This window comes from Papio anubis, chromosome 4, assembly GCF_008728515.1.
Source record: "Papio anubis isolate 15944 chromosome 4, Panubis1.0, whole genome shotgun sequence".
NCBI classification, from domain to species: domain Eukaryota; kingdom Metazoa; phylum Chordata; class Mammalia; order Primates; family Cercopithecidae; genus Papio; species Papio anubis.
Genome location: NC_044979.1, coordinates 40,209,252 through 40,221,782, shown reverse-complemented (window position 1 = coordinate 40,221,782; position 12,531 = coordinate 40,209,252).

Genomic DNA, 12,531 nt, shown 5'->3' with positions numbered 1-12,531 from the left:
CTCCATGTCCCAGCAAAGGACATGAACTCAGATATTTAAAGTTTCATTTGATCACTCCGTATTGGAAATGTTGGTCTGAATACAACCCCAAAAATGCTTTGTTTGTTCTTTTTCCCCTAACCCAATATCAGTTTTCTTTCACACTGCATCTTTTCTAGGTTGTCTTTTACAGAGGCTGTTATAAATCAATTTACCTGTCTAGTAGAAAGCATAAAGAGGATATTTTTAGACATGTTGATACTGAGCACATGGTTACATTTTCTTATCTGGTAATCCTGACATCTTTGGAGAAATTTTCTTCCTAGCCAATTTCATATTGTTAATGTTTTTTATGTAAAGCAATATTTATTACCCACTTTCGGTAATACATTTATACACTTAAATAGAAGATACAAGATTTTACAAAGTTTAGAGTAATGTTCAAATCAGACTCTCAAATGATATAAAGAGTTACCGCTGTAAAAATGTAAAATGATTAAATTGTGACTAAATCTTTAAACAATTAAAAAGTATGCCTGTGGAGAGTTAATATATTTGTATTATCTATTTCAATAACTTAAAACCTAGGAGATAATTAGACAACAGAATCTATTAAGTCACAATAATTATTTTTGCCTGGAGAAATAGATTACATTAATAGATTTCATCATCTGTAAATGTCATAATGCCTGGAGGTAGTTCCTGCTTATTATAAAAGGAGTTAAACATAACATTCATATAAACTCATATTAATCCTCTAGTTTTATTGTGTCTTTTAGAATAATTTAACTAAGTGACTGGAAGATTTTTATTTTGCATTAGAGAGCACAGGATTTCTTGTTGATTTTAAGCATTTATTTAATAATAATATTAAATTTTTATTAAATATAAATTAATACTAAAGGTGCATTGTCTGGACCTCAGAGGATTTTATGAGTCTAAAATAAATATATGTAGCTCGTGGGTTTGTCATGACCCAGAGGATACGTTTCCTGCAACCTATAGCATGAATTTTGCAAATGTTCCAAAGCGCATGGTGCCTGTGGCAGTAAATGTACTAAGCCATCAGCTGGTAAATGACTTTGGAAATTAGTTGGAGGTTAATTCTCTGCCTCATTGGCCCCCTGAAGTGGACAAACTGTAATTGATTTTGATAGCGTTCACAAAGCACTTTTTTTCTATTGAATAATGGAGGCATACTCACAGAGACATCCTCTGGATACAGGAAGAATTAAATGGGTATCAATGAGATGTCATTAAGCATTTATGTTTCTGTAATTAATAAACACTCCTTACTTTCAGCAATTTTGTTGCTTTTAAAAAACTACAAATTTTAACTGTCAAAATGGTTTATTTTTCCTGTGGAGTGTTTTCATTTAACTCGAGTATCTTGCACTAGCACTAATATTCTATTTTCGTATATACTGCTATAGAAAGAAGCAGCTATGGCCATGCATATTCATTTGTATCTATAACCTCACAAAGGAAAGAGCGAAGAGTTACCTTCTGGGAGAGTGGTGTCCTCAAGTGATCATCTGGAGCAAAAGGAGTAAAATTGATCAGGAACATGTTCACCGTCATGGATTTTGTTCAATAGTTACATAGAAAAATTAAGTCCATATCTTTTTCATTTAAATGAATTCCTCTAACTGCTCAATAACACATCAGTTATAGCTGTATCTTTTAACTGTGTATTTTGCAAAATATAGACCTTTTTAAATCTAAGCTGGATAAACAGACCTGGTAGCTCTTTAAGATATACCAAAATAGGTGTCCTGATTAGTTTGGTAGGATGATCGTAGAATATCTAATTGCATCAGGTGCTTACTATACTGAGTTTCTTGAAAAAATTAAGTCCAGTATATTCTTCCAAACCAATATAGGCACTGTGATTTCAGAAAGTCTAAGATATAGTTACAAACTAAACACTACACTAAGGTATTTTTACATGTAATTTAAAAACGATATAATTCTTTATAAGTAAATTTGCCCAGTTCTACATAGTAAGTGCTGGAGTTAAGATTTTAAGACAGTATGTATGTCAACTTTAGATAATTCATATTAATAACAGATTTTTAGAGGCAGGTAAGATGTCCTTCAAATAGTAATAGCAAACACCAGCTAAGATGTCCATTATCTATTTTGGTGTCTTCTAGAGGCAGTCAGCAAAAATAAACCCAATTCTTTTCTTTATTATCCTGAAAACACTAGAAAAAGAGAAGTAAAAACACTAAAATGGAGATTACCGATTCTACAAATAAAAATGAAACACTATCTTTGTCCACACTTAAGTTTACAGTTCATTTAAAAATACCACAATTTTGAGTATTAAGATTAACTTTTGTATCTTGATGATTGAATTGTTTTATTTATATATATAATATAAAAATATATAAATATATGTAATATATATAATATAAATAAATATATATAGAGAGAGACTTTAATATTTCTTAAATTTTATTCTTAAATTTTAATCTACTTCTTTATTATTTTGTATTTATTTTGAGACTGGGTTATGAGACCTGGCTAATTTTTGTATTTTGGGTAGAGATAAGGTTTCACCATGTTGCCAAGAGTCTCCAACTCTTGGCCTCAAGTGATCCACCCACCTTGGCCTCTCAAAGTGCTGGGATTATAAGTGTCAGCCACCGTGACTGGCCCATTTAGGCTTTTATATTTGTATTACAATAGCAATTTGTCAGAAATGAAGATCATGTCATGCAAAGCATCTAAACAATAAGGAAAAATACTTATTTGAATAAGGGGCCCACTCTAAGCCCTCAAGTTTCCCAGCCAGGGAGGCATATATCCTCTTTTCCTTTCAATGTATTTCATTTGATAGAGGATTGTTCATGTGATGTTGAAGGATCCCTGGAGCCAAACAAACGTGTGAGTAATTCAAGACATGTTATTTCTCAGACCATCAATTTCTTTATTGTTAACAGTGGAGGAAAAATACTTACTTTTTACCATTAGTGTGGAGTAAAGTGAGATAATGGCCATAATGCACCTAGAGAAATGCCAAAAACTCAATAAATAGAGCTCGAATTAGTCAGCCCCAGCTGCCGTAACATAATAGCACAGATTGTGTGTTATGAACAAAAGAAATTTTTATTCTTGCAGTCCTGGATGGTGGAAGTCTGAGGTCAAGGTATTAGCTGATTCTGTTCCTGGAGAGGGCTCTCTCTTCCTGGGTTACAGATGGCTGCCTGCTCACTGTTCCCATGTGGTGGAGAGAGAAGGAGAAATCTCTTTCTCTTCCTGTTCCACTAATCCAATTGGATTAGGATCTAACCTTATGACCTCATTTAATTACCTCCTAAAAGCCCTATCTCCATATACAGTGAAATTATGGGTTACAGCTTCAACATATGAATTGGGATGTGGAGGCATACAATTTGGTTCATAGAGTAGTTCCTTAAATCTAGTGTTTTAAAAATATTTTTTAAACATTCTTCATTAGTGGAGGCTCCATTTATCTCTCAGCTAATGGAGATTGTGTGATATATTTTAGGTCATCTTTCTGAAAGTCTCACCAGCCAAATTGGCCTGATTAAATTCCATGTTCTCTGCTTCTGTGAGTTTATTTGTGAAGAAGTAAAGAGAACATTTTCTTCTTTTATGTTCTCTACTCTCTGAACTGTGCCTGACATAGGCAAACACAGGGTCCTTAGAGGCTGGATAGAACCACTAATAGGACTATTTGGCATTACGGCTGGAGTGTAATTGTTTTTCGGTTTTACAGCTTTACTAGGAGACTATTCTTGCTCTATCAGAGTTACTTCAGAGCCAGCTGTTTAAACAATAAAATTTGTTCAAAATAGGGCTTTACTGACAATTTTCCTCTTTATAATTGGTGCTACTGCCTCCATAAACTCAGTTTCTTTTTTAGGTGTCTGATGGCTGTCAGAGTTCTTTGTAGTTCTTTTAGAGATGCTACAGCAAAGTATTTAGTATAGTTCTTCCTTCCTGGACTATTTCATAATAACTCAAAAAATGAGGAATGGGTTTTCACAGATGAAATATAGCAAACTCCTGTAAAATGATACACTAAATGTGAATTGTACATGTCACACAGTAATGAAGATACTGAAATGTCTCTGTGGATTGAATAGCTATTTAGCTTCAGCAGGAAACACAATAAATGAAATGGAAGATAAGTTCAAAGAGAAAGAAAAATTAAGGAAGTGTGTGTGTGTGAGAGAGAGAGGAAGAGAGAGACACACAGAGAGAGAGATAAAATGGGGTAAGAAAGAGAGAAAAGAAGTGAAAGATAATGTAAAAAATTCATGTAGACAATAACTCAGAATTATCCAAATGGATGAAAGATATTAGCGCTCAGATTTCGGAAGCTCTACAAATCCATGCACAAAAATATGAGAACTACACGTAGACACTACCTTATTACCTGTGTTTTCTTACTGATTTATAAACATTTTTATACATTCTCATCCTGTGTATTTAGATCAGAGTATTGTTTACATGGAAGTGTTCACTTTGTGCATATTTATTTAGCTGCACAGTATGTATACCTTCCCATAAACAACAGAAAAGTACCAAGAAACTACATAAATAATAAGTCAGAGAAAAGTGCTATTTAATAAAAGAAAAAAAGAAAAAACAAGGTCTAGAACAGAATGTTTATCTCATTCAAAATCTTCTTAAATAAATAGAATAATTGAAAGGTTATATCAGTGATCTTCACTTCCCAATTAAGCACCTCTTTAACGTAGATGCTGCTACTACCTTCATTACATATTGACATATTTTTATTTCAGTAATGGTTTTGCAGGTAACTATGTCTTTTCTATAATCTCTTGAGTCAATAAAATGGGCAGCTTGTGTTCATTTACTGTTCCATCAGGAGTTAAACTAGTTTTAATTTTGATTTGAATATTTTATTCACATCAAATAATACAGAACATGTATTTTCTATGTATTAATTTTCTCTTTGTATTCAGATTTATACTTTAAATTAATTTTGCCTTTACTTCATATTTTTTGACCCACACTAATATATTCAATGCATTTAACAAATCAAAATATATTGAATATTTAATAGCTGCTAATTGTCATTACTTTGAATTTATTACTTACCTATGTAAGTAAATATGCAAATTATTTAAAATCTCACTTGGAAATCATACATAAAATCAATTTTTAATTAAGTATTAATTTTAAATTATCTGTTTAATGTATTATTCATCATAAAAATGTCAAGTAACATCAATTTGAAAACAGTATTAAATTTATAGAAAAATAACTTGTTAGTTTATGGTAGCTTATTTTGGATTCTACCATATTAGATATTTAACAAAAGAAAAATGAAAGCACAGTTTAAGGACCTGGATCATGTTAGTAAACAGGTATTAGTAAACAGGTTGTATTAATCTAAGAGGATTTTCAAGTTTTCGAAGAATATATTATAAAGAGGCTGCAGTCTTATTTTGAACTTACTTTATATTTCTTACTAAAAAGACAATATCAAATGAAGAGATAATGAGTATAAAATAATATCATTTTGATTAAGTGTAGTGCTTAACAATTAGGCAGCCAAAATTGTGAATAAATGAATGAATGAATGAGAGAAAATGCTGAATATTTGCAATGTTGTGAATTCAATATAACAATATATAAATAAATGTAATTGCCAGATTCATGAAACAACTTTCATCCAAGTAGCATAAAAGCCTAATATCGATAGTGACAAGAGGCAGACAAATTCCTAAGGCAGACGGGGGCGGGTCCTTCCAGCCAAAAACAGCCTGAAGACTGAAAACCAGGCTGCCAGTACCTGGTAAACTCCATGACCAGAGTGAGAACTTCCTCTATGCCTTTTCCGGCAATCAAATGGTGCTTTGTCCAGGCCTGCCAATGACTAATCAGCACACAGTCCCCCATTCTGAGCCCATAAGAAACCTGAACTCAGCCACATGTTGGACTACCACTCCAAGGCCCCATCTCACACAGAGCCCACCTGCTCTCAGGTCCCCTCTCCGTGGAGAGCTTTCCTTCACTCAATAAAATCCTTCCCTGCCTTGCTCACTCTCTGGTGTCCGCTTAACCACATTCTTCTTGGTTGTGGGACAGGAACCTGGAGCCTGATGGAGGGGGTGGGGGTGGGTAAAAAGGTCTATAACATGTTCCTGGCTGGCTTGCCAGGCTGCAGGTGGTGACACGTTCCCATTCCCTGGACTATGGGAGTGAAGAGTGGTGACCCTTCTGGGAGCCCAGACCTTGGGATTCCTGAGCCAGAACTGTAACACTGTAACCCTCCTGCCCTTTGCTGGTGCCAGACAGTCATCCTATGTAATGGGAAGTGGCAGCAGCAGGGCCAAGCCCACCCAGGAGCTGCAGGCTGGAGCTGGGCGGCAGAACTAAATGAGCTGTAACATGAAGAAACTGAAACATGGCCCCCATGCTATGGGCGGCAAGAAGGAGAGAGGGCTGCAACAGTGCTTGGAGGCTCAGACCTCAGAACTCCCTGGCTGAGAGCCATAACACTCTTTGGAGCTCCGTGGTTGCTGGCATCTCTGAGATTTTGGGCACCGTCATGTTCTCCTCATCCAGATGTTGATGCCTAAGGTGGAAGATGGTTGTGGCATGCTTGGACCAGCCGCAGGCTGAGTATAGACCCACAGCGGGCGTGGAATCCAGGCCAGTAATGCGAGCTGAGTGCAGCCAGCTGGGCAGAGTGCCTGGAGGAAACCTATCAGTGAGCCGGAAACTGAGCAAGGCACCGATAGCCACGAAAATTTCTGGCACCAATACAATCCTGTGTCAATAACAATATTCCTATATAGTCTTTGCTGTTTATGTAAATGAATGAAATTGAGGTCAATCTCACTATGTTTATTTTATAGACATGAAAAGAAGGCAGACACACAATGGGTAACTTATTCTCAGGATGGTAGGTAGATAAAATCCTGTGGTGTGGGACTCTATTTCCCGCTGGATATGTTTGCCTATGATCTTTTATACAACTCACATTCGATTTGTGAAGATACTTTAGTGAAACATTTTCTAATGAAAATTAGTTTGTATTATAGATGTGACCTGTGGGTCACCATGCATAAGTATAATTAGATTGTATCAAGAGAATCAAATCAGCTGGGCACAGCACTTTGGGAGGCTGAGGCAGGAGGATTATTTGAGCCCAGGAGCTCCAGATCAGCCTGGGCAACACAGTGAGGCTCTGTATCTACAAAAAATTAAAAAGTTAACTGGGTGTGGTGGCATAATCCCAGCTACTCACGAGACTCAGGTGGGAGAATCTATTGAGCCCAGGAGGTCAAGACTGGCTGTAGTGATCTGTAATTGTGACAGTCTAGGCGATAGAGCATGACCCTGTCTCAAAAGAAAAAAAGAAGAAAATCAAATGTCACTAGAACTTCTCCCTATCAGCCGAAGATTGAAGAGCATCAGAATCTTGAAAAATCCTCACTCCTAAATGTTTCTTGGTGTATCACACACCTAAATTTCCCTGTGTTCTTTTGCTCAAGTTTTCCTTATGGACCTCCCTGGCCTAAGAAGTTACTTTTGGTAGTGCGTTGTCACAGTCATATCCACTGCCTCTGACCACTGCTTCCACCTTATGCTCAATGTTCCTGTTAAAATAGGACGTGTGACCCCTGAGAGTCTCAATCTCAAAGCAGTACTGTGCTCCATGCGATGAGAATACTCTGTTTTTTCTGTTCCTCTCATACTTTGTAACATTGGTCCAAAGAAGTAGTGCTTGCATTTTATAAGATCCTCAATGAAAACTGCTGCTCTATGTTCTGTTTGCAGTTTCTGTGTCCATAGGTTCTCTCCTGAGGACACAAGGTCACAGAGCCCAGCAAGAGCTCAGCACTTGGGACAAACCGTCACATACTTCTCCAGCTCTTCATGGCCCTGAATCCCTTCCCGAAAATCTCTTCCAGAAGCAAGCTCTCAGTCAAATATCTCCAAGAGAGTTCTGTTCCTTATGCCATCCATCACACCAGCCTGATATATCAGTCAGAGAATAAGCTCAAATGGAGTGTCATTGACACTGCAACCTCCATTGAAAGGCAAATCTGTGCAAAGACATTATGAAAGAGCTTAAGAAAAGAAGCATTCTTGTGAGTCCTTTTATGTATTGTGATTAGACCCTAGAATGTTTCCCTGAAATTAAGCATTTAACTGAAAGTGAAGAAGCTTCTGGGCCTCATCTCTATTTCCATAATAGTCTGACTTACTTAATCTACTCTTTTATTGAGTTCTTTAAATAAGAAGCTGTTTTTATTTCCCCTGGATACAATAAACTCTAAAAATAAGCACAGAATCAAACTTATTTTAGACTTTTTTTAAACTTTCCTGTATTTTGGATCTGTTATGTTGAACAAATAGTTTGTATTTAAGAGAGAAAGAACAAAATACTCCTTAATGATGCTTTCTTTACATTTTTTCTTGAATAATTCAAGGCATATCCACAAATTCAGTGGTTATGCAAAAACTTTTTTATACATGAATTTGTACCTTATTTAGAATTAAAATATTTGTGCATCCTAATTAATCAAACTAAAGTATTAATTGAGTAAATATATACTTGACTGTTAACTGGGTAATACTTTACAGAGTTAGCCACAGGAAACAATAGTGGCCATTTTTTTTCAATTTGATTAAAGAATATTTTTATCCAGAATACATGTGGAATTCTGGTAGAAAATTTCAGACAGCTGATGAATTCTTACCGTGTATCTTTATATAGTGTGATTAGAATGTATAATTGTTCCCTGAAATCATGCTTTTTTTTTAGCTGAAAGAGAAGCCTTTGGGTCTCCTCTGTGTTTCCATAATAGGCTAATTTAATCTACTCTTTTTACTCTGTTCCTGCCATGAAAAGACAATTTTGTTTAGCCAAGCAGTAGTAAACCCTCTAAAAATGAGTTCAGAAACAAGAGTTTTTTTTTTCTTTCCTAACTCTTCTTTATTTTTGATACGCTATTTTGAACCAGTAGTCTGTATTTCAAAGAGAAAACTGTTATTCTCACTTGTGTTTTCATGAACTTTTCCCTAATAATTCAAGTCATGCCCGGCATGAGTTATTTGAATTTGAAAAATATTAATCTCACAGTTTTGTATCATATTTAGCACTCAATCTTTTTATTTTAGTAAACTTCTTGAACAAAGGTATAAGTTAAATCAATATACAGATAAAAAATAATAGGGTGATTTTTTTATAGCTTTGTGTGCAGCAGGAAATATTACTTAAAAAGCATTTTTAGTGACCTACTTTATGTATGGAATGCTGTTAGAAACTATAGAAATGGGAAATTATTAGGACTTGTCCTGTAGATATTTAGAACCCAGTAAAAAGAAAGGGTGAATTTAACAAGTTCTTCTCTCATGAAGAAAAGTACTAAGTAGCAAAGTGAAAACAAATTTTAAAAAGTGATTTAAAAGCTCTGAGGAAAAACAGAACTCATCCACATAGGGGATTCAGGGATTGTCTCTGACAAAAGGTGGGCCAGAGGAATTGGAGATAGAAAGATTGTTGAGAAAAGCAGAAATGTTAGTGTGGGGCATTTTAGGTCAAAACAACGTAACATGATAACATAAAAGCAAAAAAAAAAAAAAAAAAAAAGAGGAAAAGTAAATAAATAGAAACTTCAAGTTTAATTTTGAGTGTCAGAAATCTGCCAGACATCTAGGTAAAAATGATCAGTGAACAGATGGCTCTATGAGTCTGACGTTGAGAATAAAATGTTTTGGTTTGGAGTTATCTCTGTCTTCCTCCCTCTCTCTCTGTCCCCTCCACCCTTCCATGTATTTTTAGCATTGCTACCTACTAGGGATATAAAGGTAAATAATGCAGAATCAGTTTTTAGGGAGTTCACACACTAGTTGGAAGTCATATAATCAAACAATTTTCACAGAATAGAAGTCACAGCAAGATATTAGCAAGGTGCTATCAAGGGAGGATCTGATATCTGCTTAGGAAAGTCAGGGAAAATTTGACAGAGGGTGATACATAAGTGGTGTATAGAGGGTAAAACATGGGACAATTTCCAAGGGAAACAGTAAAAACATAGAAAAATGTCAAATTATAAGAATCTTGATATGAGTACAGTATAGTGTTCATATGGGAAAAGTAAGGTAAAATAGCACCAGAATAAAAATCACTTTACATACTTTTCTAAGATACTTGATGGCCCTTCTTTGTTGGAATTGAAGAGAGGCTTTCAAGTAAATATTTGCATTTTAGTAACAACTGTTAGATTAAACTATATTAGAATCAGTCACAGCATGGGAGAGAAAGAACTTTTAGCAGGTTATTTTAATAATTCTGACAAGACATAATGAAGGTCTAAAAATAGATCAATATTAGGAGTATTTGAATTTCAAAGAGAGAGGTTTGTATTTTTCAGCCTGTTTACCATTAACTTTTGGGGATTTTATGGAATGATATGTGAATTAAGCATTATGTAAAAATTGGATAAACAAGACATCCTGCCGATGTAGACACACACACACACACACACACACTAGTTTTAAATTTTTAAATATTTGTTTAGTGATAAACTGAAGACTACTTTAAAACGTTACAGAATTCACAGTAGTTTCTATTAATAATATTGATTAATGAATAATAAAAGCTACTTTCTAATTGAAGTCCATCAAAGAATTGAGGATTATATTAATGCTTAAAAACATCACGAATTCCAGCCTGACCAACATAGTGAAACCTTGTGTCTGCTGAAAACACAAAAAATTAGCCGGATGTGGTGGCGGGCGTCTGTAATCCCAGCTACTCGGGAGAGGGAGGCAGGAGAATCACCTGAACAGGGGAGGCGGCGCTTGCAGTGAGTCGACATTGCGCCACTGCACTCCAGCCTGGGACACAGTGCAAGACTCCATCTCAAAAACAACAACAACAACAACAACAACAACAAAACAAAACAAAACAAAACAAAACTTATATTAGAACTGATTTTGAGAACTTATATTGAGAACTTATATTGAGAACTTAACTTATATTGAGAACTTATATTAAGAACATATTGATATCGAGTTTTTTTGTTTTTGTTGCTATTTGTTTGTTTGTTTGGAGACAAAGTCTCACTCTGTTGCCCAGGCTGGAGAACAGTGGCACAATCTCGGCTCACTGCAACTTCCACCTCCCAGGTTCAAGCTATTCTCTTGTCTCAGACTCCCCAGTAGCTGGAATTACATATGCCCGCCACCACACCCGCCTCATTTTTATATTTTTAGTAGAGATGGGGTTTCCCCATCTTGGCTAGGCTCATCTTAAACTCCTGACCTCAAGTGATCCACCCTCCTCAGCCTCTCAAAGTGCTAGGATTACAAGTGTGAGCCACCATACCAGGCCCAGTTTATTTTAATATATGTAAGTAGTTAGATAATAGTGTCATTCATGGATGTAAGAAATACAGAAAAAGGAGAAGGTTAATGTGTTCAGTTATGAATGTGTTGATCCTGAAGAACTTACAGAATTGTCATAAAAGGCAGTTGTACATACAAGGAGATAACTGCCTCCTAGAAATGTCTGGCTTTGATATATAAACTTGGAATCTATCATTCTATATAACTAACTACCTAGCTAATGATTGCTGAGACAATAGGGGGATGTATGGAAAGAGAGGAAGCTGAGCACAGAATTCCTTAAAACAGAAGTCATGAAGAGAAAGCTATCGGTATTACTAACTAAAAATTGTAGACAGGTAGGAGTAGTGGAAGACCAAGAAAGACATCCCAACATCTAAGGGAAAAAGGAACACCCTAGTTCCTCAAAATATTCCGAATTCTTGGATGATCATAATATATTTTCTTTTGTTCTTATATAACTTGAATCTTTACTACAATTGCTACTTAAATATTACCTACATGTAATTATAGAAATATTTTCCTTTAAATGAAGAATAATTGTTTAAGTAATCATTTGTCTTTCATTTTAGTAACATTAAAATAATACAACAGAATGTAATGTGACATTTTATGAATAATATATCTGGTGTGTGAATATCTGATCCACTTTGGTAATAAACTAAAAGGTAGCATAATTTGTTGTAATCCCACCCGATTATTTTCAGAATGCCAGGCAAAGTTCTCAGTGTGAGTAATGCCTCAGAAAAATATAAAGTTTTAATATCTTTTAATATCTAATAGTTTTCAGAAATTGCTCATGGAAAGGAATATTGCTTAATAAGGCTAACTTATCTTCCATTTATGAAAAATCCAGTTTTTAATGAATTCACCCACATTTGTACTGTACAATTAAAGATTGAGAGGGAATTGATGAGCCATGGCTAAGCATCTGTAGCACACATTGAACATTCTGACATGTGTAATTTTAAGACTAGTCAAATTGATATAATTCTAAAATGTCACATGTTATGAGGCTTTGTATTTTTCACTTTGCTTGGGTGTAAGGTAAAAATTCTAGGAAATAAAATATTATTACTACTGAATTTATATATAGGAATCATTAATACTCCTGTTCTTAAGTCTATAACCAACTATAATTTGCTTTGGCTTAAAAAACAGCAAATAATGCTGCAATATACC